Genomic DNA, 22,766 nt, shown 5'->3' on the forward strand with positions numbered 1-22,766 from the left:
ACCAAGCTGGCCTGTAAGTTCTGTCATCATAACGTTTCGAAAATGGTGCCCATGGTCAGTGATTATCGCTTGTGGGACACCAAACCTAGCAATAATGTGATTGAATACGAAAATTGCAGCTGTCTTGCCATCTTCCTCGAATGTAGGCATCGCCTCGGCCCACTTAGTAAAATAATCTACCGCAAGGATGATATATGCATGCCCCCCGGCCGAGTGAGGGTTACATGTAACAAAATCAATACCCCATTTCGCAAAAGGACCAACGGCAATTATAGGGTGGAGAGGAGCAGGTGGAGCGCGCATCTTGCGATCAAACACTTGATAGTTGTGGCATTTCCGGACCGCAGTAATACAGTCTTTAAACAAGGACGGCCAGAAGTAGCCAGCGCGCAATATCTTTTGGCTGTGCCATACCCAGAAATATGACCACCACACGCTCCAGAGTGGCAGTCATTCAGAACCCTTTCAGCTTCCTCGTGAGTTAAACAACGTCAAAAAACCAAGTCCGCCCCACGGCGATAAAGAGTATCTCCAATAATTTTGTACTGTTGGGACTGGAATCGAATTTTTCGACGTTCCGACTTTGAAACTTCACGCCGAAAGGATTGGGTCTGGAGATAGACGATGATATCCCCGTACCACGGATCTAAAGTGTTGATGAGAAACAAAGATTCGTCCGCAATGAGTTCCTCTGCCACAGTTTCTGTGTCAGCATGCGGGAAGTCACACATTAATTCTGCAAAAACTAAAGATTTCTTAGACTTAGATTTTTCAAACTCCAAGTTGAACTCCTGCAGGATAACGATCCATTTCGAGTACTTGCCCCCTAGAAATTGTTTAGTCAAAATGTAGATCATAGGGTTGCAATGCGAAATGACTGTAGTTTTACGGAGTAGAATGTAGTGACGAAAACGTTGGACAACTTGAACGGCTGACAATGCCAATTTCTCCACATGTGAATATTTTAGCTCAGTTGGGCTTAACGTCTGACTAAGGTAATATATCACATGTTCCGTTCCGAATTCATCTTCCTGAACTAAAACCATTCCAATGGTGGAATGAGTGGCGGTGAGGTACAAAAGGTAATCCTGGTTGTAGTTGGGAGGATGCAGCAACGGTGCATGGGTCAACGCGTGCTTGAGTGCATCAAAAGATTTCTGAGCTATCTCATCCCAAGAGAATTGAGCATTCTGTTTCAACAACCGAGTAAAACCCTTTGTAATCTCGGCGTAGTTAGGAATGAACCGGCGTAAAAAGTTTGCTTTCCCCTGCAAACTTTGGAGTTGGCGAAGACTCGAAGGAGGAGGAAATTTGATGATAGATTCTACCTTCGAGGGATCGACGCGAATGCCGGCTTTTGAAACTACAAATCCCAGAAATCATCCCACTTCTATACAGAAGACACATTTGTGTGGATTCAACTGAATACGATAATGCCTACACCTCATGAAAATTTCTCGTAAATGGATAAGGTGATCAGCTCGACGTAATGAATGAGCGGGCAAATCATCGAGATACGGTTTCACAATGTGTTTGATGTCATGAAACGCATAAGGCATCACCCTTTGAAAAGTGGCTCCGGCATTCTTAAGCCCAAAAGGTAATTTGCAATAAGCAAATGTCCCCCATGGACAAATGAAAGCCGTTTTTGGTTGATCGGCAGGTAGAATATTGATTTGATTGTAACCAGAAAAATCATCCATAAAGGAAAATATTTCACTGCCGGCACAATCGTCAATTATTTGATCGATATAGGGTGTTGGGTAGTTGTCCTTGGGACAAGCTCGATTGATATCCCTATAATCGATGCATATTCTTATTGTTCCCTGTTTTTTGTTAACCGGAACAATATTCGATACCCAATCCGTTAACGGGATCGGATAAATGAAACCTGCTTTCAACAGCTTCTCAACTTCTGCTTTAATTGCAGCCGCTTTTCGTGGGTGAATCTAACGCAAACATTGCCGGACGGGTGTATCGTCCGGGTAAGTCTTGATCTCATGTACAACAATTGCGGGATCAATTCCTGGCATTTCCTCATAGGACCAGGCAAACACGTCGCGGAATTCTTGAAATAGGGCCTTGTATGTCTGAATTTCGTCATCTGAACACGAGGCACCTATGTGAATGTGCTCAACAACTCCAGGCTTGATTGAAATGTCAATGGGAATAGTGCGAGAAATGTTTCCCAAATTCAGCTCTGAATCAGGATGTTTCATTGGATTCTGAGCTTCTTTGACATATTCAGCTGTAAATATTGATGAGAAATCATTTTCAAAACGATCATCCTCAGGTAAAAACGAAGATCTGTGATGGAGATCTTCCCATGGTAAATCGTCTACACACAGGACTTCACGAAGTTGCTCGTCAGATGACACAACTTCGGGAAACGCTATTAACTCCGAGGTTGACGTGAAAAGTGATTCCTCACGGACCACATTCATTTGGTCGATTTTGGTTGAACTCAGGTCGGTAAAAGACTGCACGGCTTCATAGGCAATTTCATATGGACTCAAAGGCATAGCATTACCAAATGAGTCTATTTCAGATTCAGAAGGAATGATCCAAGGATCGTCATAAACAATGGTGTCTGATGTAATCATATGAATAGATGCAAACGAAGACGAGGCGTTGATTGGAGGAAAAGGAAAAGTTCCCAGTAAACCAACATCTTTAACCAATCCTACTCCAACACCCTTATAAGGGATAGTCGTTTTACCGACATGCTGGATACTCTCTGAAGAGGCTGGGTTGGATGAAAAGTAAGCCAGCTGGTCTATTGTTACGATCTTGCCATTATATGGAAACTTTATTACTCGGAACACCGATGAAACAACCGCTGTCATAGTGTAAGACCAACTTAGACCCAAGAGAAGTTTGTAGTCTAGAGGGGCATCAACCACCTCCACATCTAGACTAACGGTTTTTCCTTCAACCCCTATAGGCAAATCCTGTAGAATGCCAAACGGATGAAACCCACGGCCATCAAAGGCCTTAAGAATTGTCGGGGATTGATTTAGTGAAGGAGAACCAAGCGATCTCCAGCACTATATCGACATAATACACGTGGAAGCTCCCTCATCACTTACAGTCCGATGAAGAGGCCTGTTTTTGACTACCACTGGGATCTGGAAAGCCATCTGATGAGGTAAACACGGTGTACTATTTTATAGATCAAAGATTATTAGGTTCGGGTCCTGAACATCAACAAATCCTATAGCCAACAAAAGTAATTTGCATTGTGCTGGGCATGATTGCAGCACTTCCAAAGCCGACATTGCTGAGGGTGAAACAGCTAAATCCTCAACAATGTTGTAATTCTGGGCCGCTCTCGCATGTGGATTGAAAGCAGACCTTCGAAGTACACCCTTGGCGGGCGGTTTTATTACTAAGTCCGGGTTAGGTTTCTCGATCTGTAGTGGATCGGAACCGGGAGCTGAGGTTGATGGATTAGAATGAGAAGATTCTGCTTCTTTGCCATCAAAAGGACTCTTACTACCATAATATTGCGATCGAGTCGCAATCCTTACATGAGACATCATCAATATGGGTTCTTCACTAGAACTCGAGGAAGAACCTACCATCTTACTCTCCTGCTTTGGAAATGGATCTTTCAAAACAGCAGGAGTTGGGGAACCCTTGACGATTTTCACAACCTCGGCCCGATGAGGGCAATCTCTTGTAAAATGATCCTCTTCACAAATAAGACAAGGATATCGACTTTTGCATTTTTCGTCATTGGTTTCCGACTTTTCAGTTTTCTCCTTTGGAGTTTTGTCTGCCTTATTATTCTTCTTACCTTTCTTTTTCCCACCAGATTTTGATTTAGCCGTAGATGACTCTACAGTGTGAATATCGACGAAAACTTCAGCAGAAGATTCTCCTATCGGGGAGTCTGGTAAGGTTATAATAGGCGAAGAATTCTTTGATGATTTCTTCTTGTTTTTAGTATTCACCGTACCAATCATGTAATCAGCGGCATGAGACCCCGAAGGAGCAGCAGCGATTTTATTTGACTTAGGAAGATCTGGGATATTTTCGTATAACGTACCTGACTGAGTGTAAACTAAGTCAAGGTACTATGCTTGAGCAATCACTTGCTCCTCAGTAACTACTCCGGCCTTAGCTACGTCTTCAGTAATCTTCGGTAACAATGATTTAACAAACCATTCAGCTAATATTTGGTTCGGGATAAAAACTTTCACTAATCGTCTTCGACATCTCCATTCATGAATATGATCGCAAATATAAGTGGATGTCGATTATTTTAATGAAGTTAGTAACTCCGTGCCATTATCATATCTGACCAGCAACTGAAATGAGTTAAGAACGAGGTAGCTAACTGGCTAAAATTATAAAAAGAGGCCTGTGGTAACTCAATGTACCACTTGGCCGCGAAACCAATGAGAGTACGCTGGAAAAGACGTAAGCGGATCAAATAATCCGAGATGGAATTAGAGGCACACCAGAGGTGGTAAGTCATCACATGATTCGATGGGTCCTCTCCAGACTTACCTTCGAACTTGGGTATGTCACTGGGCAACTTATTTGGCATTGGCGACCAAAACGGGAGATAATTTATTGGATCGTTCGTTAGGCGCGACAAGTCAGGTAAATCCAAAGTTGCGATAAACGGTAATTTTCGATTAGGATCCCTAAAGCTCTGGGTCACAAGACCAGTCCCAGGAGGAGGATATCCAGGATAACTTGGAATAGGAATCGCGTTCGCGATATTGTATCCTCCCGGAAAACCAGGATTAACCGGACCGTACTGGGGTTGTTGTGGTTGTTGATAAGTGTACCCAGGATACGGTTGATACTGGTAAATTGGCTACTGGACAACAGGCCCGTATTGGTGCTATCCCTGGTACAGTTGATAAGTGAATTGTGGTTGACTAGTGACAACCGTACTTAAACCAGGTTGTCTTACAGGCATCTGAACCGTAGTTTGAATCGTGGATCAAGACAATGGTAAAGATGTCTGAGGAGTAGTTATAGAGGTAGTAGAAACTGTAGTTGTTGATACTCCAGAAGTAAGTGTGGTAGACTGAACAGATGTTGCGGCAGTTGCAGCAGTCGTTTGAGATGGAGTACTAGGTGCAATAGGCCCAGACTGAGAAACTACCGAAAGTACATAAGTTTGAACATTAGACTGGACTGGTTGCTGGGGTGAACCAGAAACTAAGGGTTGTCCAGTTTTAGATGACAACTGTACACTTGGCTGCAATACCTATTGAACTTGTCATGGATCCCACACTATGTTCATTCCGGGGTATTGACCCATAACAGGTTGAGGATATTGAGATCCACAACCGGATTGAGGGTAGGATTGATAATTGAAAGGTACATTTCCCGTACCTTGAACATAAGATTGACCTTGGGGTGGTTGATAACATTGACTCGAGTACTGACCTTGGGGTAGATACCCTTGAGGTAAGTACTGATACTGGGGTTGACCTTGAGGTATAAATTGATACTGAGGTTGACCTTGGGGTACATATTGAGGCTGGGGTTGACCTTGAGGAATGTATTGCACCACGGGTACATACTGTCCTTGAGGTTGCCCCCCAGTCGCAATTTGTGTACCTTGAGGTTGCCCCCCAGGCGTTAATTGAGGCTTCCCCCTAGGCGGTAACTGGCCACCTTGAGGTTGAGAACTAGGAATTGAACCTGACATCATGTAAATGTCTCCTACACCCAACGGTTTATTACCATTGTTTCCAGCTAATAACCCATGTTCAATGGGTTGAGGAGATGCTCCTGCAAAAGTACCAGAAAGGGACTGATACCCAGAGGGAACAGAAGGACCGCCGTACAAAAAAGATTCAGGAGATTGAGTAAACATAGACGACTGACCTGACATATTTACAGGAGTATAAATACCTCGAGGTGGATAAGGAGTACGAGGTGGAGAAAAACTTGACCCTGAGTTGTCCAAATAATTAGTTAACGAAAGATACCAAGTAGTACTTCTAGGTGGACTGTAAAAAATGGATTCATGCTCCCTTAGATCAATAGTAGGTTGATCTTCAGGGATAGGGACGCCTATTTCTTCTTCTGGAGCAAGTTCTTCAATAGCTATCAAACCAGAAGGAAGATTTTCGGTGATGACTCTTTCTACCCTAGGTGAATCAGGAGCACTAGAAGTTGGAGTAACAGGTTCAGATATTTCAGGTTCTTCACCTATATCACTAGTAGATGAAAAACTACCAGCAAGCTCGGAAACTGCAATAGCTTCAGGATTATAACCTGTTTCTAGACTTTGGTAATTAGGATGAACTACCAATGAAGACTCTCCTTCTTCAGGTGAACCTACTTTACTGCCACTAGGAGTTACAAGGACTTTCAAACCTTCGTAATGACTCGGGACGTCTTCAGGAGGTTGACCCCGAAGTCTACAGGACTTCCTCAACAAATCGGCCACGGTTACAATCTCAGGAGACTAGCCCCGAAGTCTACAGGACTGTCTCGGTAATTCAGTCACAGTTAAAGACTTTTAACTACTACACACGCAAACAAAGTAAAATCTCAAAGCAAACCGCCTAAAGTCTCTAAAGAACCAAACAAATTCGAATCACACGCCTAAAGAATCTAGGGCATCAAACCATACACAAACAGTAGCCTTCCGGACCGAAAACACTAGTTGGTGATGAAGCCCAACATCGCCGAATTCAGTACAGAAGTGGCGGGTGGAACAGTTACCCCAGCAACCTGCTTAATGAATATACTGGCACAAGTTCCTCCACTTTAACCGTCTCGAGTGAAGTGAACCCTCCGGAAAATCCAAGTGAGTCTAGCCGACGTCTGCTCCAAGTACAGTGGGATCTTCCCTCCACCATCACCTTGGGTAGAACCCTAAAGATAATGGTCACTAAGGTCACCAACAGCAACAAATACACCTGGGGGAATAGTCTACGATCCGATAGCACTCAAGGGCAGAGTATCAAGCTCAATCCCCTTGTCGGCTCCTTGACAATAATTCAAGGTTTACCGACAAGTGACCCCAGGCTCCTCGACAATAATCCGAGGTTTACCGTTTGTAGTACGTGCGTATCTGGCGTCGTTCCCAATGAAAGAGGATTGATCCCCTCACTGGTTCGGACACGATCTCATGCTTCTCCTTTAAGAGGAGCTTTCCCAGAGCATAAATGTAACAGTTGGATTTATCCTACCAGAAGATGAGATACTTGTTTGGTTTTGCTGTCTTGGAGAGTTAATTACTCTCCTACTCCAAGACACTAGCCTGATCTATATTGGTGTTTCAGAGCCCTAGTAAATAAAAAGTTACTAAGTTAATTTTACTTTAAGCGTTAATTTTTATGGCTTTTCTTTAGGACAAAAGGTAGTGGATATGAAACTAATGGTGCGTAGACTCAACTCAAATCCACTAAAAAGATGCACCTAGGATGATTTAAACTATTTTTCTTTTTTCAATGAATTCCCTAGCTAAGAGAGTTGGAGAATGCAAAATTGATATAAAGACAACTTTCTTGGCAATGAAAATCAAAGAAACAATCTCTTTATCTTTTCCAAAGCATACAACACATGACCACTAATTATTTCACGAAAATTCCTTTCTCTTTTCAAAGACTTCAAATGCTACTAAAACAAACTTTTCTTCAAAAGAGATTTTTGTATTTTTTCCTATATTAACAAAGCATGTAAAACTACTTAACAAAAATCAAATTTTAAAAAATCTATGACAATCAAATCAATTTTACCTAAAAGAAAATCTAAGAGAAATTCACCTAAAAGCAAATCTAATGAGGCAAAAGCCTACAAAGTATAATTCCAGGATGTTTTACTCAGTTACAATTCAACCAAGGACTAGTTCATGCAGAATCATAAACCAGTCAAAAACAAAAATCAAAATCTTTTGTTCTTTTTCATAAGAATGAAATTCACAACTTTAACCAACAAGCTTTCTAGAAATTCCGCAAAGAGACAACACAAAGGTAGGTTTCTCACACAGGTAGATTTTATGAAAGGTCCGACTCCTAAGAATACTGAAAAGACCAGGGAGATCCAAGGTTTTACGACTTCTAAAGCCAAAGTCACTGCAGGACCAATGCAAAAATCAAACCTAGGGCTAGAACTTCTATGAATTTCACTAAAACCCTTGATACTAATGAAACAAGCTTAGATGAAGACTTCTGACAGGTAACCAGTGGATCTGGGCAACAAAAAACAAATTATAAACAAAATCTAAGAGGCAAAAAGGAAAAAATTGAAATTTTCTCAACTTTTGACAGTGTACGCAGGAAACCTGTTTGCACAGGTGCATGTACGCTTTGTGTACAAAGCTGCAGTGCATACAAGTACGCACTGTGCTTAACGCAGAGGGTGCATACTTCTAGTAAAACCAAGAAAAATAAAATCTAACTTAACCCTAAGCTATTCCACCCAAATTCACAGTCAATCAGTGAAAAACTAGAAAGAAATCGACTTTTCTCAAATCAAAGAATCAATCAAAAGAGAAATCAATCAAATCCATGGAATCCCCAGTGGAGTCGCCATTTTGTCATGTGGAAAGAGTCAATTTTGCGGACAAAACCGACCTCCCTAGAAGCTAAGGCTTTCTACTGACAAACAAGAAAATTAAGCACTATCTTTCCCTAAATATGCATTTAAAATACAAGCAATCAGGTGTTTAAAACATACCTTTAGTCCAACGCTGTTTGTACCAGTCCACCCTCTCTGATCCAGATGAGCTCCTCCTTCTCTTTGAAACCTGCATTCACTAACAAGCAAACGATTACATAGCACCTGAATAACTCATAAAATAAAACATATTCATCATAAAGACCAAGGAGTATATGAAACAAATTATATATAACAACTTGTTGAGAAAAATGAACTTAATTGTATTAAGTGGAAACAAAAGAAACCATTACAACCAGTGCCTTGGTGTTGTGCAGGTCCCTCCCAGGGTCCAGCAAGAGTTCTCCTTTACTTTGATCAGGTCACCAACTTCCAAATGAAGCTAAGAAAGGATGGGAATCTCTCCTCTCAAGCTCTATAAGGGAGTCCTAATTTCAGCAGCATCTACCCTTAGGAATGTTCATCTTTCAACCTCCCCTCCCTCTGGCCCAATGCCTGTATTTATAATGCTTTGGAGGAAGTTAATTAGGTCCACCATCAATGGGATAAGACCCTCTTTGAATGGGATAGCTCCCCTCTTGATGGGATAAGTTCCTCTTTCATAGGGATACATGAACCATCTGGAGGCGCTCAATACACGTCAAACCATCTTCTAGAATGCTCTAGATTCGACCACAAGTAACTTTTTTGAAGTAAAACTCGCGCCTTTTGACCTTTACAGGAGTACGCACCCACCCCTTTACAGACAGAGCGTACAAGTAAGCAGGTATTGTGAACTTGGGGTGTGTACACGCAGGTAAGGTTAAGAGAAACTGCGTAACCAGAGTTAATTGACTTTTTAAGGACTTTCTCTCTTTCTTGGAGTTTGACATGAGGCGCAGAGGTATAAGACTTGCCAAGGAGGATAGTATGACAGTTGATGGAGCCATACTAACTACAAATAGTCATGGTGACAAATTTTAGTGTAACAATGGGGAAGTGTGATCCATATTATATCATTATATTTTTTGTCATCCATTTTGGTGCTTTAAGAGTGGGAATAGTTGAAGCATCATCTCATAAGAATATATTCACTTGGAGGTCCTTGTTTGTTGAATTGGGGTTTGAAACCTTCCGGATGAATTTTGACGCAATAAATAATATTTTTTGGGGGTAAAACATGCTAAGAACCACCACTTTTTTATTATATAGCTAAATACCTTTCCAACAACACAAGATTCACCTCATTAAAAGTTAGTATGCAAAAATTATGGCACTCAATAGTTGACCTTGCTATTTTAACTATCGTAATTTGAGAGTACGCAATGTTATCCCCCATTACTCATGGAAAATGGACTAGCCAAGTGATCATAATGAAGAATACTCTAGAAAATTCCATATTGTAAATATAGTTAAGAGTTGAAGGAGTCAAACTAAAACTCTATTAGGCTATTGGTCTATGTTATAATTGGGCCACTAGAAGGAGAGAGAAAAAGAAGAGGATTTTTGCATTGTAGTAGCCCATAATCCACAAGCCTCACTTGTTTATACTTACATCAATTTTCCGTTCAAATGAAGAGAGAAGAGTAGCCTTACCTTTCAGTTGGGTTTTCTCTCAAAAGGGTTTCATAGGATATGTCTTGTGTTAATTTGTGGATTGTGAGCTATTTTTTGTTTCTCTATTTCCTACATAATTATAATTTTCATTCATATGCAATATACAATAATTAACAGATCTAAAAATTGAAGGAAAAATAAACCATCATAGTGTAGATTTCAGATATTTAATAGAGTTTTGTATATTTAATATTTCAAATTTTCTAGTGGAATGTCCATGGTAGTATATGGACCAACAATGAACCTTCTATATTTTAGACACTCATGAACTACATATTTAAATCCATTTCCTTTTCTTGTATTATTCTTATTTTATGATTTCTCGGTCTACAATAAAGCTTGGGTGGTGCATGTTACATATATGGATTAGTTCTTATAACTCCCTTGTAATGGATGACTATTCCTTAAGAATTCTAAACGTTATTTTGGTGCTTTATAAGTTAAATATATGGGACATGTTTTTAGTTGGCAATGAAAGCTTGTGTATATTGACCCTAAGAAAAAATAGGTGATGAAAGATTAGCCTCATCCCAAGAACCTATAAATTTGCATGGCATTCATGATCTCACAAGTTACTACTAGAATTTTATCTAAGACTTATTTAAAATTATTGCTCCACTTGCACCCTAAAAGAATTCCTTAAGTTGGAATATGGAGTTTGAATAGGATTTTTTGGCTTAAACTATGTGTACTAGACTAGCCATTAGCATCCTTATTTTTAGTAAGAGTTTTTCTAGGAATGTGACATGTTGGGAAGAGGAGTTAGAGTTGTGATAATGCAAGAGTGATTCCCACCCACTTTTGATAGTTATAATTATGTGATAGAAGCTTTCAAAAATCCACCACTAAGAAATAAATGTTGTTTATTCCTCTCGTTGATGATATGTGCCATTACTAAATGATCGAGGCTCATTTATCAATTAAAATAGACCATCAAAAATTTAATTTTTTCTTCAAATATAGGTTTCCATTCTCAATGTAACAAAATTGGATTACAGAAATGTTAGCTTATAAATATGATATTCTTTACAAGAATGGATGGGAAAATGTGGTGGGCGGTGATCCCTTTAGAGTCATAGTGAGTAAGGGTCTCTAGTTTCCTTATATTTCCTACTATCTAATTGGATATAAGTTGTACTTAATTAATGATCAGTAGAAACCAATATAATGCACATGATCCACTCGCTATAAGTCATTTGACAAGCATACCTAGGGTACATTTCACAAGATGATGAACTATTCCATAAAGGTTATACTTGTTTGGTTTAGGATTCCTCACATAAATCCAAATCATTACTTGAAATACAGTCCTCGATAATATTGGGTAATTTGAGGTTTGAGAAAACATATACCATAATTAAGTATCTATTCTTTTAGGAAGGCATGAAAAAGGAAATCCACATCTTTTTAAAAATGAGATATTTCCAACAACACAGTGTGTACAGAGTAAAATTTTTAGAATCCTTACATCCCTTACACATTCCTACCATTGCGTGAGCTAACATTTCTATTGATTCCATTAAAAGGTTACCAAAGTAATGCAATGAATTAGTGATAATAGTTGTTATTAATTACCTTTCCAAATATTCTTGTTTATGTCCCTTGAAACACCCATTTAAGGCCTCCGCAATATCCCAAATTTTTATGGATAGTATTTTCAAATATCGTGGCATGCCTAAATCCGTTTTGATAAGTCATGATCCTATTTCAAATAGTTTGTTCTGGTAGGAGTTGTTTCCACTTCAATGTACACAATTGAATCTCAATACAACATATCAAACCAAAATGATGGGTAGGTAGAAGTAGTTAGTGAATGTTCAGACCCTTATTTCACATTGATTTTCTTTAAAATGACAAGCCAAATGGGTCTGGTGGTTACCCCTCATTGAATGGTTGTATAATATTTCCTATCATGTTGTTACTGAGGTGACCCGATTTGAGGAAGTCTATGGAGAAATACCTTAGCCATTGATCCCATATGGTTATTGTTATGGACAACACCTTAATAATCCATGATAACATTCTTCATAGCATCAAATATATTTAACAATGGCTCATAATTCAATAAAGAAGTAGCCGAATCAAAATCATTTTGAATGTCATTTTGAAGAAGGGTATTAGGTAATATTGTGTCTCCAACCTTATAAATAGACCTAACTCAATGATAAGGTCATTCACCGTAGGTCAGTTATTAAGTGTTATGGAACATATATTATCATCAAATGTATAGGTCTAGTGGCCTACAAATTAACTATACCTATCATTTTGAGCTCCAAAATATATTTCATGTGTCCTACTTGAAGAAATTGCTTGGGTATATTTGTATATTTCAAATGAAACATAATGAATTGGACAAGGAGGGTTCCATTTGATTGGAGCCTAAGGTAGTTCCAAACAATCAAAAGCATTATCTTTTTGAGAACATGTCTAGGGAGTTTTAATACAGCTAAAGAATCCAGAACTTGAATATGCTACATGGGAACTAGTAAAGACTTTCCCCCATTTTCCCCACCTCCACCCCTAAGGAAAAAGGTTTTCTTGTAAGTGGGAGGACATACTAAGTTCTCACTCTAACTCTCCTAGTCAATGGAATAGATTTTTACTTAATCTAATGAGGGCCACCTTTACTAAATATCTCCCTATGAGGTATTGGTGTGTAAAGTTAGTAAATTTAATTATCCGAATTAAAGAAGGTCTAATAGTTAATGCCTCATTAATGGAGTTTGATTCGGTGGCTAAGGCTTTGGCTAAATATTTAATAATAGAATCTATTTAATGGGTTTTCAAGGAAATCATATTGTATTTGGTAGGTTTCCCCTTAAAGAGCTAAGTGAATATTACATCTAGTTTTGAATATGATAATGGTTTGTTTGTTGATAGTATTTTTCAAAACCGGTTTAATTTGTTCTTTACATTACTACATAATTTCCTTCCATATTTCTCTCTTTAATTCCTTTGCACAACTCCATTTCATCTATTTTCTCTAAATATTTAGTTTTGTTAGTAAAAATCACTATATAATGAAAATGCATTAATATGTAAACAATTCAGTTTGTAGTTTATATATAACTTATTCATAATAATATTTATAATTTTAAAAATATAATGATTAATCTTATTTGTTATTAGAATTGAATTTCAGAAATTTATATTTTCAATCAAATGAAGGGTTATGATTTTAAGCCAAGAAAATATGCTAATAAATTGGAAGAGTGACATTAGTGAGATTTAATGTCGAATCTTGATCATTTACCTTACACTATGATTTAAAATTTCTTTAATTAATGAAATGGTTGTCGCTTCTATTGGAGAATCTAATTTAACCATCCACTAGGTGTGAAAACCGCCCATCCAAGTGTCCTAGTTAAGTTTCAGTTAGTCAAATTTAGTCGAGTTTCACTGCAGTTTTTATTATTAATATTTCTAATGTAATCTTATTTAACTAATTCGTAATATGAGAAGAGTAATCATCTGATTTATTGTTTCAATTTTTTGTCATGGTATCAGAACACAAAAACACATAAAACTCTAGAAAGAGCAGTGATTTAAATTTTTGAGCTCGTAGAAAAGAAGAAAAAGTCATGAGAGGTCGAAGAGAAAAATCCGAATTACACACCTGTGAACAAGATGAAATGCAGTAAATGCGCACTTGTAAAAAGGCTCAGTGTGTTAGTTTCACACCCGAGCAAAACAAATGCACAAAAAACAATAAACTTACGAAAATGTTGAATTTTTAAAATTGATGCACCCATCAATTTAAGCAGTGCTCAAGGTTGCGGATAAAAATGCAGCGGAGAAGCGCAAACGTTGAAGTGGCATTTTAAAAAGGAAGAGCGATTTTGGTAAGGTACCATAACCCGTTTTGCTTAATCCACTAAACGACAAACCAAGATTTCGAAATTCATGAAAGGTCCAATGTTTTTTTGAAAAAATTGCATCGTTATTACTTGAAAAAGTTTTGAAAAGGGGCATATGATTTTTTAAAATATCTTTGTTGAAGGAAAGCACAAGGTTTAAAAGTTTTTTAATTAAAAAGGGACTTTTCTTTTATTAAAAAGGACTTCACATTTTTTTTAAAGAAGGTGTTTCATTTGAAGGTTACTTTTTTTATTCACAAAAATACTCATACAAATTTAGAACAAGTGCGTTGGTATCATTTTTGAAGGATCTGTGTAATTAAAAACGCTCAAGTAATTAAAAGGGTCTAGTAATTAAAAAAATTGCCTTTTTGTTTGTTCCTTTCAAAAAGGACAAAAGAGATAGAAATTCCTTTTCAAGAGGGTCTATTTAATAAAGGGGTTTTCGTGAGATAAGTTGTGACATTTCAAATATTATTGTTTTGGGTAGAAACAATGGAATAGGGGTTTTGAGTAAGTGTTTTATTGGTAGATTTTTTTGTTTTGTAGAAGACGAGCAGTGTAGAAGCCATTATAAAAGGTTAATTATATGAAATTTTTATGTCTGTAAATTTATTTATTTGTTGCGCGACAATAAGTAGGAAAAGTGAAGAGTCTAAGAAAGTTGAAGGTTTATCGTGAGATGTTTAATGATATGTTCAATATGTTTGAAAAAATTAATTGGAAGTGAAGAGGCAGAATGATTCTTTTGCATTAAAATGCATAAAAGAATATGTAGATGACAACATTCTTTCTTTCATTTCAGATGCCAAGACAACCAAGGACGCCAAGGATACCCTTGAGAGGAGCGTTGGTGTAAGGGGGAGCATTGAAATGTAAGATGAAGGTAGATCTGTAGAAGTAGATCTACATCGAGATAAAAAGTTTGTTGAATGCAACGGTGCACAACCGTAAGTGGACGATGATTGTGATAAATTTGTAGAAGAAGTAGAGAATGAGCGCATAAATTCTCGTGAATCCCACTATGCACAGTTGCAAGTAGATGGAAATTTGATGAATCGAGCAACAAATTTTGTTGATGAAATTTTGGTGAACCCAACAACACAGTTTGTTGATGACAGTGAAGTTTCCATCATAACAATCAATACAATGGTGAATCCAATAATTACTATCATTGATATAAATTTTGATGAAGAGTTGTTGACCAGTGATGAATGATTGCAAATGATGCAACAAAAATATTATATTAACATGATGCTATTTGGTGAGATAATATCACTTTAATCTGAAAACCAAGTGGATGAAAACCTATCTGCCCCAACACAAATTAGTATAGAAGTGTAAGAGACAAAGAGAGAGATAGAGGCAAAGGCAAAGAAGAAAGCCCATAAAGAGAAAATGGAGGGAAGGCAGATATGGAAGCGTAACAGGTGAAAAATCTCATTGCAGAGCACAAGGAACAAAACCAATATGGTAAGTAGGTAAGCAAGATGATTATGAAATAGAGTTAAATTTCCTTGAAGCATGGCTTGCAACACCGTGTCTAGATAAAATCTACATAGAAGCTACAGAAATGAACCTTGAAGATAGCTTGGACGATGAAAAAATTAATGATATTTTTAGGTATTGGGGTCATGAAGAGATAAAATTGTATTATAGTCTTATGTTGTAGCAAATTGACGATGAAAAGAACACAACAAAAGATGACATGTGGAAAAATCCATATACACGAATTTTTTTGAAGAAGTCCATAACATTCTTAGACAACCTCGAACAATAGAAGACTTTCACCAAAAAAAGAAGAAAATAAGGCATGAAGGATTTAATAAGAAGAAAACGTTGAAATAATTTAGAGGGTAAAAGATATGGAAGAAGAAAAGAAGAAATGTAAATCTAGTTGAAGTCAATTTTTTAAATTGTAAAGCTACCTGAGACATAGCCATTTTAATTGAATTTTTATGTGGTTGTAATTAAGGGGGAGTGTTGGAGAATCTAATTTCAACCACCTACTAAGCATCAAAACCATCCATCTAAATGTCCTAGTTTAATTTGGAGTTAGTCAAATTTAATAAAATTTCACTCGAGTCATTTATTACTGATATTTTCAATGTAATATTATTTAACTAATTCATAATACTAAAAACAATCATCCACTATTTTCATTTTTCTTGGTTCCAATCTTCCACTATTTTCAATTTTTTGGTCAGCTTCATGAATTGGTGGAGCTTCTATGCCTCATGTTAAGTGGAAAAGCCAAAGCCAATTTGGCTCGCCATCGATTCTTTTCCATTTCTCTTTAGAAATTCCCCTATTGCCAAATATTTGAATTACATACCTCGATTTACAAAACTACTTTGGCTGGCTGCCTTATTTCGACAGAATCTCAGATTAAAGTGCATTAAGGTTGGAAAGAAAATATTAATTAGCATCACCGCCAGTAGAATCCGTGGATAGAAAATAATCTCTAGAACTCTCGCATTTTATTTTCTTGGGATGGATGCAACATCAATTGACCACGCCTTTCCGGTAGTTGGTGTTTTGTTTAAGTTTAATTGGAAAGAATTATATGGTTATGATCATCACCCATGTGTGATTTATGGGTTTGATGTCAATTTTAAGACGGACACCTGAAAGCTGGAAAAAATGGGAGTATTGGAATTTTAAGATAATCGTGATTGTGTTACGAGCATACATCATGTTGGGTTGGGGCCTATCTAATGAAGAGGTTGAAAGCACCTGGAAATGGGTCAACTGTTTATACTTTTGCTGCTGCCACTGGTCCTGCTGGTACAAAAGCTGGAATAATCTATGTAGAATAGTGATTAACTTGAGAAATCTACTGATGATTTTTAAACAGAAAGAATTATGGTACAACAAATTTAGTTTTAACTAGAGAAAACTTAGAATATAAAAAAAAAATTCAAAACTTAGAACGAACTTGCAAAAAAAGACTTGTAAACTTAAAAAAATAATACCACCAAAACGATACCATAATTCCAAAATAATATGGTCAGAATTGAACAACCATCGAAATTATTCAGTTTTTAAATTTTGGTTTTACTTTATAGGTTTTATATTTAAGTTTAAATTTTAGGATTTAGTTTTCTCTTTCAAGTTTTAGTTTTGTTTTTAAATTTTCACATAAATTTAATATTTAGATTTTAAAACTACATTTAATATTATATTTAATATTTGAAATATATATCAATGACATCGTAATAACTAGTTATTTTTATTTAATATAAATTATTTATATAAATATAAATTATTTAATCGCATTTTAAATTATGTTTTTATTAATAAATAATGAATATTTTTATTTTTCCAATTTATAATCACAATCATATAATATAATATAATATAATATATATATATATATATATATATAAACCTATCATATATTTTTCTTCACCTAGGAAACAAAATTTGGGTTGGTTAAATAAATTTTTAAATCGTACTATTTTATAACCCACACTCACAATAAAATGTATGAAAGGATCTACCAACTTTATTAGAACTTTATTTTAATGATATAGAATCAAGACAAGGAGCGAAGATTTCCTTGTAGGCAAAGTATTATACTCGTTCGCTTGAGTGGGAATTATGATAAGAAATCGTATTTAGAGAATGCATTAGCATTTCTCATAAATAAAGCAAGCAATGTTGTGATGTATATGTATGTATATTGTTTAAAGTTTTGTGTCTATGAAGTAACGTAATTTAAGGCTTTGTTGTTTATTTGATAATTAATATCTGAATATAATTATATAAAAATATAGAGACGAGTTTTTAATGAAAATTATATCGTACATGTTTTGGATTAACAAGTGTAGTTTATTGTCATGACAAATTGAAGAACTAATTTATGGCTACAAGGTAAATAGAGAGAGCGGATCATTCAATGGCTATATTTGACAAGGAAATGACTATATTGGACCCGGGTAACTCCACTAAGAGATAGGGACAAAGAAATTTAATTAGTTAATTAATTTATTTATGTTATATTTATTTCCATTATTTGATTAAATGTAACCTATAAATCAATAATTAACTAATAAACTTTTTTATTTCCATTATTTGATTAAATGTGACCTATAAATCAATAATTAATTAATAGACTTTTTTTATTATTTAAAACTATATAGTCTATATAAAAACTTATATCTTTACTATTAAATGAAGTAATAAGAAAAAATTAATAAATGTTTATTAAGTGGATAACCTAATTAGTTAGATAAATGTTTAAGTAACCCATTTGGAAAATAAATTGAAGTCAATTGGTTTGTTAAATCCCTTATTAATCTAATTTATTTAAATTTTTAAAGATATATCGGGATAATTAATTTTTATTAATTCCCTTCAATATAATAAAAACTTATATTATAAGTATTATAAGAAAAATAATAAAAGTTTATTAGATATATCATCTAATTAGTTAGATATATATATGACTAAACTTTTTTAGGAGTCGAACTATATTAAATATGTATTTGGAAATTAAATTTAAGTTATAGAAGAAATTACAACTTAGTTTGTTAATTCAATTATTAATTTTATTTATTTATATATAAAACGGACAATTAGTTCCTATCTTTCCACTACCTTTATCTTTGTTTAGCTATAAAATAATTTATTTATCTATACATTTGTCAATCAATTAAGGCGTAAAAATAAATAAATGAATTTAGTACGTATTCATATAAAAACATCATATTACTAATTATAATCTAGAAGAAATTAAAGGAACGAAACAAGGGGCAGGGGCGGAAGGATGGCTATGATGAAAGGGCATGGATCCAACAACTGCCAATTTTCCATCCATCATCTCTATTGAGATTGCTCGGCCTTTTTTCAATTTCTATGGCCTCCTAAACTTCCGGTGATGGAACAGGGAAATCTTGGCAATAACACGGGCCTCCTTAATGCATATGTGATGCTTAGTCTTTTCTCCGTGTTCTTCCAGGGCGGAACACTGAGTCCTCCCATTTTTTATGTCTGCTGAGTGCTCATGAATCCTTTGATTAATACAGTGCCTAGTCTCATCAACATAAGGGGTCCCACAAGAGCAAGGAATAACATAGACACCTTTAATGTCCGTAGGGTCAATACAGTCTTTTACCGATCTAAGGGAGCTACGGATCGTGTTAAGGGGTCTAAAGGTTGAGGGAACATTATGCCTCATGAGGATTCTCACAATCTTATCAGTGGTCCCCTAGATGAAAGGAAGATCAACCCCTGAGACTCACTCTTTACGGCCTTTCTTAACCTTGGGACCTTTGCTAGCTTTAAGGAAAGCTCTAACACCTTGGTGCCTACTATAACCATTATTAACAAAAATGTTAAGGAGATGGGCTTTCTCTCTATCAAGTTTATTTTCATAAGAGATTCTCAGTGCACGAGTAGCTAGCGTGTTGATAACACCCAGCTTTTGAGCAGGGAAATGATGGGAGTTGGCATGAAGATACTGCTCAGAATGAGTTTTCTTCCTGAACACTTGTTGGGAGAAAGAATCATCATCATTCTTCGAAATGAAAACATCAAGGAAAGGCAAACAACCATCTAATTCCTACTCCATGGTTAACTTTACGGAAGGGGATTAATTGTTGAGATGTTGGAAAAAAAATATGTAACTCTTCCTAGTCGTGAGACCAGATGACACCAGTGTTGTCAACAAATCTTTTCCAAATCTTGGGCAGGAGACAGGTTGAGGCCAAATCCTTGGATTCAAAGTCTTCCATAAAGATATTAGCAACAACCAAGGACAGGGGTGAGCCCATGGCAACTCCGTAGGTCTACTCATAAAACTCACCTTCAAAGGTGAAAAAAGTAGACGTGAGACAAATTTCGACTAAATGAGCGGTATCAGGATCAATGAGGCGATTGATGACCTCAATGGCCTCCTTTATCGAAATGCAAGTGTAAAGGGAGACCACATCCAAACTCACAAGAATGTCTCTAGGGTCAAACTTTATGCCCTTAAGCTCCTGGAAAAATGACGAAGAGTCTTTGACGAATGACTCTGTGAGGCCAACAAGGGGTCTAATCTTCAAGGCAAGGTACTTTGCAAGGAGGTAGGTTGGACCACCTATTGTGTTGATAATGGGTCTGAGGGGAGCCCCCTCTTTGGGAATCTTTGAAAGCCCATAGATCCTTGGTGTAATGGGGCTACTCTCAATGAGTTTATGGAAAAAGGAACCCATAGAGTTACTAGACTTTATAGCTAGAGCGACAATTCCAAAGATCATTTTTAGGGGATTCTTGACAAGGCTTTTATAGCTGCCACTATTACAAAGATGATCCAACATCTTGTGGTGATAATATTCCTTATCAAGGATGACAACAACCCCTACTTTGTCAACTTTAAGAACCACAATGTCTTTGTTGTGGTTCAGAAGGCCTCAAATTCAGACTTACTAATATTGCTTTATAAAAATATATATGATATCATTGGTTTAAAATTTACTAGATAAATAATTTTAGTATTTCATCCATACTTTTAAGTTATGTTATGTATTACCACAAAATATATCATTAAAAAATATATATTGTTAAATTTTAAATTTATATTTTAAATCATAAATATCTAGGAAACCTGTTTTCTTCATTATTTTTAAATATAAAACTAAATAGTAAAAAGAAAATAATTATTAGAAAACAATTTTCATCATTTGTTTCAAATATAAAACTAAATAGTAAAAACAAAGATAATTTTCATCATTTTATCAAATATAAAAATAAATAGTAAAAACAAAATAATTATTACTTTAAAGTAGCAATCACTTTAAATATGATTTTGCTGGAAACAATTTTCATAGTTAATATGGTCGAACTTAGCCAAACGAGGGCGAAAACTCTTGCGAAAACTATTTGATTCTCATTCTGCGCAATTTATTTAATTCACGCTCATACAGAGTTAAGAAGCTTAAGACATTAAAAACATAATATATGCAGCCGCTAACGCAATCGTCGTGATTGCCCAATAGGTACTTGCCCGACGAGAATTTTGAATATCTGGTCCTTCACTTCGTTGTTAGAAATGGATATGCCATCTCCGTATTCGTAGAGGAATTGAAGGCCTTGTTATATTGAAAGTGAACTTCTTACAACACAATGGTACGCTGTCCTGCTTAAGAAACTCCCGATTCATTTCCTCAAGGGAGAGTTGAAGGATGCCCTTGATACGAAGTAATATCATATCAAGTGGGTTTATATTAAAAGAAATATTTTAAGGAAAATGTGATATAATAAATTTGGAGATATATAGGGGTAAAGATTTGTATATTGGAAGGTATAAAAAAATAGAATTCAAAATTAATAGAAAAATATAAAAGAGTAAAAAATATGTTAATGAAAAAATGGATACCTATCCTATCTAGTGAAAGTATGAGATTTTTTAAATTAGGAAAGGGTATTAGGTTCGTATTGGGGTAAAGATTTGTATATTGGCAGGTATAAAAAAATAGAATTCAAAGTTAATAGAAAAATATAAAAGAGTAAAAAATATGTTAATGAAAAAATGGATACCTATCCTATCTAGTGAAAGTATGAGATTTTTTAAATTAGAAAAGGGTATTAGGTTCGTATTGGTAAGAGTTTAAATAATATAATATTTAGAGATATTTTTCAATATATAGTCAAATTAAAAATCTCATCCTTTATTATAGCATTCTTTCTCATCTTTCTTTATAATAGTTAAAACAGGTGACAAAAGTATTAATATGAATATTTTGCATAGTAATGTTATGCATCCCGTCTGGTTAAATGCTCTTAAGATAAATGTAATTTTAGATGCCAAATATAATCTTTCAAGTCGTGGATGAATCTGATGGTCAATTCTGAGCGCTCCTGGATCTTAGATAGAGAATGTATTTGCTCCAGAATTTTGTTCAGGATAGGTTAACCCATCAAGAGAAGCGGAATTAAATTTACAATACACATCCCCGAGCTAGGGAGGGCATTCTTTATATACTCATTAAACGCGGGCACATAAGCCGTTGCTATCCATTCCGCTTCCCGCAGATAAGACTCAAGGTATCGCAGTCACTGCATGCAACCAGTAAAATACATTGATGGTTAATGTCTCATTTAGGAATATATATATATATATTCAAAAATACTTCGGCATTTTATTTTAATTTAATTTAATTTTAATATTGTTATTCCCTGCTCTATTAAGATTCACTGGGGTAAGTACAATGTAACCTAACATTTTGAAACAAATGCATACGGTATCTTCTCTTTTTTTTGACGACTTCAGCGGCCAGTTCATTCGCTTTACTGAAGAAAACCTGGATTGCAATTTTTATTTGTTTTTACGGAAAGTCAACTATCAACTAAAAGATTCCATCTTAAAAAATGCCACAAACAGTAATAATAATGAAAATCTATATAATGACTTTTAAACTAAATACATTAAATATGAAAAATAATTTTATTTAATTAAAACAATTTTTCTTAAAACATTTGAGTGAAAATCATATTGAATGACAATGTTCTTCCTCACTTATAAATTAAAATAAATAAATAAGTTTCTATTTAGTATTAGCTTTTAGTTTTTTTTTAAATAAAAATAAAATCTATTTTACCAAAATGAAAATTAATCATCATGATATTATTAACTATATTTCTAAAATAAAAAGAGAAGAATCAATAATAAGGAATCGCACTCTAGGTCTCGATTTACTATATCTCTAAACTACAAATTAAAGAGAA

This window comes from Pinus tabuliformis, chromosome 2_2 (assembly GCF_031772625.1).
Source record: "Pinus tabuliformis cultivar Carrire ecotype Pingquan chromosome 2_2, CPIR1, whole genome shotgun sequence".
NCBI classification, from domain to species: domain Eukaryota; kingdom Viridiplantae; phylum Streptophyta; class Pinopsida; order Pinales; family Pinaceae; genus Pinus; species Pinus tabuliformis.